General features: G+C 38.7%; 1 long non-coding RNA gene across 1 annotated transcript; it reads right to left on the bottom strand.

Moving 5' to 3' along the window:
• Nucleotides 1-1101: 1101 nt before the first annotated feature.
• LOC104998215 lies at nucleotides 1102-8609 on the bottom strand. Its single transcript, XR_826424.1, has 3 exons — nucleotides 8412-8609; nucleotides 2476-2544; nucleotides 1102-1432 (listed from the first exon to the last, which is right to left on the bottom strand). It is a non-coding gene; the product is annotated as an uncharacterized LOC104998215 (long non-coding RNA).
• Nucleotides 8610-8917: the final 308 nt, after the last annotated feature.

Genomic DNA, 8917 nt, shown 5'->3' with positions numbered 1-8917 from the left:
AACTTCATCTATTGTTGTAGTCTTATCAAGTTACCCAATCAGTTCTATTGATTTTTGCTTTATGTAAAATATCTATTATATGCATAAAAATTAAGATAGCTATAGCTTCCTAATAAATCATCCCCTCTGTTTAACATTTTCCTCTTCATCCACAGTAATTTTTCTTATTCTAAAATCTACCGTGTCTAGTGCTAGTGTTACTTCTTATGCATTTTATGAATCAGTGTGATAAAATGTATCTTTTGATCCTTTTAGATTTAAATGTATTAATTTTAAAAGTGTTTTTTATGTAGAAAATTTACATCTCAGCCCTTTTTTCCCCCATTATGATAATGTTTGCCTTGCTCATGGAATTTAAACCTTTTATATATAATACTAATATCACCATGACTGAGTTTAAATATACCATCTGATTTTTATTTCTTATTTTTACCTTTGTTCTTCAATTCAGTTTTTCCTCTTTCTCTGCCTTTACATGGATTCATTTAATATTTTTTAAGCATAGTATTTTCTTTGTTACTATTAGCTTAGTAACTATATATTTTTTCTTTTTGCCATTGCTCTAGGCTTTACAAAGTGCATTTTTTAAAAAACACATTTGGTAAATTTCAAATAAATATGGTAATATCAAGAAAAGACTAAAGCAATATCAAAGTTTGATTAATAATCAGAAAAATTGTTTAGAAATCATCTTTATTTGCACCACATTTGTCTTGAGAAAGTTTAGTTCAATATTCTTTTATTATCACTAACCTTAGGGGATTACAGAAGTCTTGAAGTACATATTTTCACAAAATTCTTCTTAGTGTGTCAATGAATACTCATTACATTTATATAATTATATTTATATGCAGATTTATTTTAATACTTCTACTTTCTGTCAAATTAATTTTTAGTGGCATATTTTTACATAAGTCTATTCCAAATGAAGTTCATTTTAAGTAAAACCCTACCAAATCTTGCAGCACATTTCTGACAACTTTATCTAGGGCTGACAATGAGGTAATGGTTGTAGCAAACATCAAAAACTACTTTGGACCTAAACTCAAGTGACAGACCAAACTCATGTGAGTCCAGACCAAAGATGTGCTCATATTTGTGTAATTAAAATATAGAAGAGCTAGTGATTAGAGTTTGAAAGATAAGAATAACCCATCCTGAATTAAATTGGAACACAGAGTGACATGAGGCAGACTGAATGCAGACTGAATGCTAAACAAAGACTTTTTAGCATCATCAAGAAAGTCACCAAAATATCCTCTCTGTGGGACCTTTGTAGCAATAGCTAGCCTTGTACTAATGGAATAACAATATATACAAGCCATAAAAAAAGAACAAAAGGTGCAACTTACCAGAAGATATATGCTCAGTATGTAAAACCCAAGGAAAAATACAGCCTTGACTCCATGCTTCAAAAGGTAGCCTCATTAATCTGTGAATAGGAAAAAAAAAAAAAGGCAAATAATTCAGAGAGTATTTCTTTAAAGGGAAAAAGCAAAGTCACAGGAAAAAGAACTTCTTTTGCTACCATTTCTATATGAAATATCGTGGAAAGAAACCCCAAATAGAAATCTTTTACAATTTATATCTTAACAAGAGATATACCTCCAGCTATTTAGGTCTTTATATTACAAAAAGTTTTTTTTTTTTTAATAGAACAGCAAGATATCACATCTGAAATACTAGTGAGATATATCTCCTTATTTAAATGTGGAAAAAAAAAAAACTAAAAAGTAGCTAAGATCATAAGAGTTAGCAAATTATTTGTATAAATGTTGATATGGACATTATCACAAGTGCCTTTAAGAATTATCTGCAAATGAAAAGTGGACACTTACTGGCAACTGGTGACCCGAGCTGGTGTCTGTGTCTAAAGTAGTTGAATCCACCATATAATTTATAAATTATTTTAGAGACTGGTTTTTGTTTTTTTTCCCATCAGTTTTATTTCCATTTTCTGGGTTAGAGTCTGCGGAAGAACAGCTGAAGACCACGCAATGATTGTGCCTCCCTCTCTGTGGCCTGAGCTGTGGGAGTTATAGCCCATCTTCAGTGGCATTCTCACCGGTGTCTGCTGTCCTCAGTGGGGTCTGCTGGGCAAGCACGGAGGGCACCTGCCACCTTGAGACCAAGCTGGCACCTCTGGTGGGTTGAGCAGCAGTCACTTCAGGAGCTGGGGCAGCCAGTTCACCCTAAACTCCTCCTTGTGCACAGCCTTCTCAGCTGCAGCCTGCCCCTCCTATACCACCTGTTGAGGATCTTGGCTCCGGTAAAGAGTGTGTGGGATGCGTGCAAGATGCACGTAGGACTCACAGGAGAGGGAACCACGCATGCCCAGAACTCCCCTGGTCAGCGTCTATCACATCAGACTCCCAAAGTGAGCTACTTTGCTGTTGTAAGGATGGCGGTGTCTACACAGCACAGAGACTAGTGTGTGTTACAGGGGGCAGGGGTAGGCAGGTTCACAGAACATACCTCTCAGGCCGGTGGACAGCCCTGAGGTTGGGAATCACTCTGAGTCGAGGCTCCTGGAGAGCTGGCTGCCTGGCTCAGATGAGGAGGGTTCCAGGAGCGAGGTGCCCAGCACATATAGGAAAGAGAAAAACACAATTATTAAAAAATGGTATATGGGGTGCTTGTGTCCTGTCCATAACCCTTAGAAGAAAGAGATGGGTGGATCTCAGTGATCAGGTTGTTTTGTTAGTCGCTACATAAAGTTTTAAGTTCCAACACACTTCCTATTTTTTCTATAGTATTTCCAAAATTAGGGGAAAGGACACATACATTTATTTGAAAAACATTAATAATCTAATAAGCATAGAAATGAATAAGCAGTTTACACACAAATTAACATAATGATGCATAAATTCACATGCAATTAAATTAATGCAAGTCAAAAGAGCATTATATAATTGTGTAAACATATAAAATATTAATAATCTCTAGTGCAACCTTTTTAAAAATTATCAGGATAATTAAAGTATGTGAAATGTAAAATATTATGTATGTCCTGGGCTATCAGTTTCATAGTTAGGAATGTTCTCTTCTCATATATACTAAGAAATATATAAAATATGTTTATTTCAGCAAAGTTATTAGTAGCCAAAAAAGAAACAACTTAATTATTCTGTAAAAAATTTACAGTCTATGTAACTATTGCAAATAATTTAATAATTATAAAAACACCCAAAGTATTTCAATAAAATGAGTAAATTATTATATCCTGTTAAAAATCATCCTGTCAAGGATGTTCAGAGCTAAATGTTCAGATGTTAAGAAATCTGGATAGGAGGGTAATATTTCTATTCAATATTCCTTGATTCATTTACTCATGATATTAACAGTAATACAGTTGAGTTTTGAACAACAAGGGTTTGAACTCTTCTGGTCCATTTATAGGCAGATTTATTTCAGTAAGTATAGTACTCATACTTTCAGTTTATAGCTATTTAAGTGTGGGGAAATTGGTGCATTGGATTAGAAATCACAGCATGTGGAATCAAAAGAATAAGGGTTTGAGTCCTGATTCTCACAGATATATGTCACTTCCTGCTTTTTGGTGAATAATTTATCAATTCCTTTGTTTTTTGAGTCAGAGACTGTGAGCCTGCAAGGAGGGTATCTGCAGCCTTAGACCAGGCTGCCGCCTCAGGTGGGTGGAGCAGCAATAAATTCAGGAGCTGGGGCAGCCCATTAACCTTTAATTCCTTCTTGGTCACAACCTTCTCAGTTGAAGCCCGCCCTTCCTTTACCACCAGTTGGGGATCTTGGCTCAAGTAGAGAGCCCATGGGGGCACACTCAGGATCCACATGGGACTCCCATGGGTGCTCATGGGAGAGGGAACCACACAAGTGCAGAACTCCCTGGGTCAGCATCTGTCAGGTAGGTGGCACAGAGCAAGTTCCCTTGCTGTTAGGATGGTGGTGTCCACAAAGCACAGAGAGTTAGTGTTACAGGGAGCAGGGGTAGGCACCATCACAGAAGAGACCTCTCATGCAGGTGGTCAGCCCTGGCTGGGGTCAAGAACCATCACAAGCTGCAGCTCCCAGAAAGCCACCTGGGTCAGATCCCCTGGTTGAGAAACTAGATTCCTGCATGCATCCTGCAACTAGGACTCAGCACAGCCAAAATAAATAAGTAAAAATATATATATATATTAAAGGTCATTGGCATTTCATTTATTAATGAATTCATATCATCTCTTTAATCTTTTAACAGCTGTATTTTAGACACTAAGCTAAATACTACTCATAAAAGAAAAATTCACTCTTTTTATGTGTCTATTTTGCAGTGCCTCATAGAGCACAACTGGTACTGATAAACAAAGAATGGAAAGAAACCTTCCTTTAAAGAGACTGCAAACCACCCCCCTTTTGAGTATATCAAGGGAAAAAAAATTAAGGTGGTTTCCTTCTGGGCACAGCTAGCCCACTGTTCACACAGAATTCCGGTTGGGCCAAGAAGATGAAAGCTACTTTATAGTTCTTGCTGTCAGTCCCATCAGCCAGGCACCATTAGGTAGGATACTCCCTGAACCTTACTCATAAATGTTAGAACTTGGAAAAGATTGATGCAAATATAAGCATATGATTGAATCAATATGCTTTCTTATTTTCTCTGTAACTTTATTTATAAAAGTTGAAAAAATGTATTGGTATAGCACTTGGAAGCTCATTATGAAATAACCTGTATATTTGGAACTTTAAAATCTTTTCACTTTTATTTGTAGGTTCTATGGAAGAAACACTGTCCATCATTGCTCAGCTGACAACTTTCTGATGTTTAACAATATGCACTCATCTCACACGCTAGTGAAGTAATGCCCAAAATTCTCCAAGCCAGGCTTCAGCAATACATGAACCGTGAACTTCCTGATGTTCAAGCTGGTTTTAGAAAAGGCAGAGGAACCAGAGATCAAATTGCCAACATCCACTGGATCATGGAAAAAGCAAGAGAGTTCCAGAAAAACATCTATTTCTGCTTTATTGACTATGCCAAAGTCTTTGACTGTGTGGATCACAGTAAACTGTGGAAAATTCTGAAAGAGATGGGAATACCAGACCACCTGACCTGCCTCTTGAAAAACCTGTATGCAGGTCAGGAAGCAGCAGTTAGAACTGGACATGGAACAACAGACTGGTTCCAAATAGGAAAAGGAGTACCTCAAGGCTGTATATTGTCACCCTGCTTATTTAACTTATATGCAGAGTACATCATGAGAAACGCTGGGCTGGAAGTAGCACAAGCTGGAATCAAGATTGCCGGGAGATATATCAATAACCTCAGATATGCAGATGATACCACCCTTATGGCAGAAAGTGAAGAGGAACTCAAAAGTTTCTTAATGAAAGTGAAAGAGGAGAGTGAAAATGTTGGCTTAAAGCTCAACATTCAGAAAACTAAGATCCTGGCATTTGGTCCCATCACTTCAAGGGAAATAGATGGGGAAACAGTGGAAACAGTGTCAGACTTTATTTTCAGGGGCTCCAAAATCACTGCAGATGGTGATTGCAGCCATGAAATTAAAAGACGCTTACTCCTTGGAAGGAAAGTTACGACCAACCTAGACAGCATATTCAAAAGCAGAGACATTACTTTGCCAACAAAGTTCTGTCTAGTCAGACTATGGTTTTTCCAGTAGTCATGTATGGATGTGAGTGTTGGACTGTGAAGAAAGCTGGGCGCTGAAGAATTGATGCTTTTAACTGTGGTGTTGGAGAAGACTCTTCAGAGTCCCTTGGACTGCAAGGAGATCCAACCAGTCCATTCTGAAGGAGATCAGTTCTGGGTGTTCATTGGAAGGACTGATGCTAAAGCTGAAACTCCAATACTTTGGCCACCTCATGCGAAGAGTTGACTCATTGGAAAAGACTCTGATGCTTGGAGGGATTGGGGGCAGAAGGAGAAGGGAACGACAGAGGATGAGACGGCTGGATGGCATCACCGACTCAATGGACATGAGTTTGTGTGAAGTCTGGGAGTTGGTGATGGACATGGAAGCCTGACGTGCTGCAATTCATGGGGTTGCAAAGAGTCGGACACGTCTGAGCGACTGAACTGAACTGAAGAATACATTTGTTTTATGTTGAGACCATCACGGAACAAAGCATCCTTATGGTAGTCTGTTTCAAGTTGAAGAGCAGGATGAGAGCAGTAGAATATGTGTTCTCATGACTTTGGTATAGTTTTAATTTTTGCACAAGCAGATAAGAGAATTCCCAGTGTCTGTTTGAAGCATTTATTTCTGGTTGCCAGGGAAGCATATTTCCCAAAACTCACTTTAAGGTATGTAAAAATTAATAACAGAAACCTTAACTAAAGAGGGTCTGGAGATCAGAAGTGGGAACTCAGATGCCCTGCAACATAGCAGAGCCCAACAAGAGGAAGAAAGACTTCATTCCTCACAAGACTCAGCCAATGAAAAGCCATAGACTACAGCTCTCCCTTTTCCCTCTATAAAAGCCTTCTCCTTCCCCATGCTGTGTGGGTCTTGGATGTGGCTCAGTGTTGCAGACCTTGAATAGCAATTCTCCAATGATCTCAAATAAACCCATCTTTGCTGGAGAAATATCTGGCAGGCTATTTATTTCAGGTCAACAGCCCTGTATCCTTTCCTTTTTCTGCTATATCCTGTGGCATCTGAATTTGATATTTGGACAAATTTATTTGGGCATTGAGGGAGTAAGAAGGCGTAAAAGAGAAAATCACCTTTAAATAATGCTTTGCCTGGCTTCTCTTCCATACTTTTCAGATATGTTTTCTAAAGACTTTATTTGAAAAGTACTTTTATTTAGCTTTATTTTGATTAAAGTTTAGTAGTATCAATACAATAGAATAATTGAAAAGTCAGTAGCAGCTGACGAGGAGCAAAATATGTTATTCCAAATATGCCTCTTGGGCATGAGGACTATTTTGCATTGTTTATTTTTAAAGAAACAGCAGGCATAGGAAGAGCTCTGAAAATGGGTAGTAGAAGTTACCCTTTTGTAAGAAAGATTTATAAGGGAAATCTCTATTTGTAAGAGTGTCTCTGCACCAGGAAAAGAGCATGATTCTATGCCAGAGTCCAGCCCCGCTTGGATCCAGGGATTCCCTCGGGAGGACGGCGTCAGTGACTGAGAGAAATAGAGAAAGAGATAAGGAAAGAATTTTGCAGTTAAGAAAATAGAGGAGAGAAAAGAGGCTGATAATCCTTGGTTTACACAGAAAGCCAATAAAGCCCCAGCACGCGACTTGCTCTGTTCACGTAGGCCACAGGAGCCCTCTCGAATAGCTGAAGGTGCCCCCGCTTAGGCACCTTCTCGAGTGGGTCTTAGAAGCCCAGGCAGGAAAGTGAAGGCAGAGGGCCCCTGCGCTCCAGGGAATCAGCCTGAAAAGGAAAAGGAAAGAGAAAGAACGACGTGGGGAGACCAAGCTTGATGAGCATGGCCCACACTTTATTTTCCAAAGTAGTTTTTATACCTTAAGTTGTGCATAGAGGATAATGGGGGAAGGGGTAGAGTCATGCAAGGTCAGCAGTCCTTGATCCTTATCGAGGCCAAGCTTTCTTTCTGCAAACTTATCATATGCAAAAGCTTTAGGTGATTTACATCATCTTCTGGCCAGGAAGCCTGTTAACATTTTATGACCCTTTCTTCAGAAAACTTATTTTTCTCTAAAGGTGATTATTCTAAAGTCAGGCGCCACCCTCCAAAAGCATTAGATAAAGTTGCATTCCTATAGGGCAAAATTGTGGTGGGCTATAACAAGAAAATAATTAAGTCAAGGGTCCAAGGTTACAAACATTAAAGCTACTACTTACATTTCTAAACACCAACTATATTAATCAATACACTCCCAGGGACACAGTAGGTAAGGGATATGGAAACTTGGCAGCAAGCATTAGCTCAACAAAGAAATCCTCTACTAGTTCTATTCTAACAATTTTAACTCTCCGAGAAGCTCTGCATTGTTAGAATATCTTAAGCTTCCCGTGCCTCTCGTGGTTGGGAGGCTGTGAACAATCACATGCATAGCTGCAGGAGTCCAAACAAACCTGTCAGGCAAGCTAGAAAGTCATCAGAGGGGTTTGAATTGAAACACACCTATTATGTCCAGGAGACTTATTAACTAGAGTTTTAAGTTGATTTTCTTACAGAGAAAGGTGGTCGGTGATAGCCCCCGTTTATGTCAGAAGAGTTGGTAAAAGTCATAAAATAGTAAAACAGACAGATTCTGGTTTTGGGGTAGACGCTCAGGTAGATCCGGTGGGGGGCGGGGGGGACCTTGAGCCCTGACTCGCCTTGCCCGTCAGGGCTCTCCCGCATGACCCTGTCATGGGTGGGAACTCCCGCGCTGGCTCCTGGCAATTCTAAATCTCTAGAAATTCTTTGTCAATGAAGAAGATTTAAATCTGCATTAACAGTCTTACTTTCATTTACTATGCTTTTCTTGATAACTTTCCATGACTGGCTCCTCCCACCACAAGATATTCTGTTGTTTTTAGCTGGAGATAGTATTTAACATGGTAGCTTGAGGCACTTGGGAGAGTTATTCAGTTTTCCTGGGAATCTTCCATGTAGACAGTAGGTACGTATGTTATCAAACTTGTTTTTCTTCCGTTGATTGGTCTAGAATGTAGAAGGATAGAGGGAAAATTATTTTTCTTCCTTTACATAGAACAAGATCAAAAGAATGCTTTAAAAGGGAAGGAAATCAGCAGCTTTTGTTTCATCAGTAAAGAAATCTCATCTCAGAAATTAATTATGTTTTGCATATATATCTGTAATCACCATTTCTTTAACTTGTAATCTTTAATGAAAGTATAAGAATATTGCTACCTCGTGATTTAATCATTGGGAAAATGTACATGGTAAACAAGCTTCCTTTGCTTGCTGTGTCTTTGCTAACATTAACAGAAAGTTTTGCATTTGTTTT

Source organism: Bison bison, unplaced genomic scaffold (genome assembly GCF_000754665.1).
Source record: "Bison bison bison isolate TAMUID 2011002044 unplaced genomic scaffold, Bison_UMD1.0 scf7180017864325, whole genome shotgun sequence".
NCBI classification, from domain to species: domain Eukaryota; kingdom Metazoa; phylum Chordata; class Mammalia; order Artiodactyla; family Bovidae; genus Bison; species Bison bison.
This window is presented reverse-complemented; position numbering and strand designations above follow the sequence as displayed.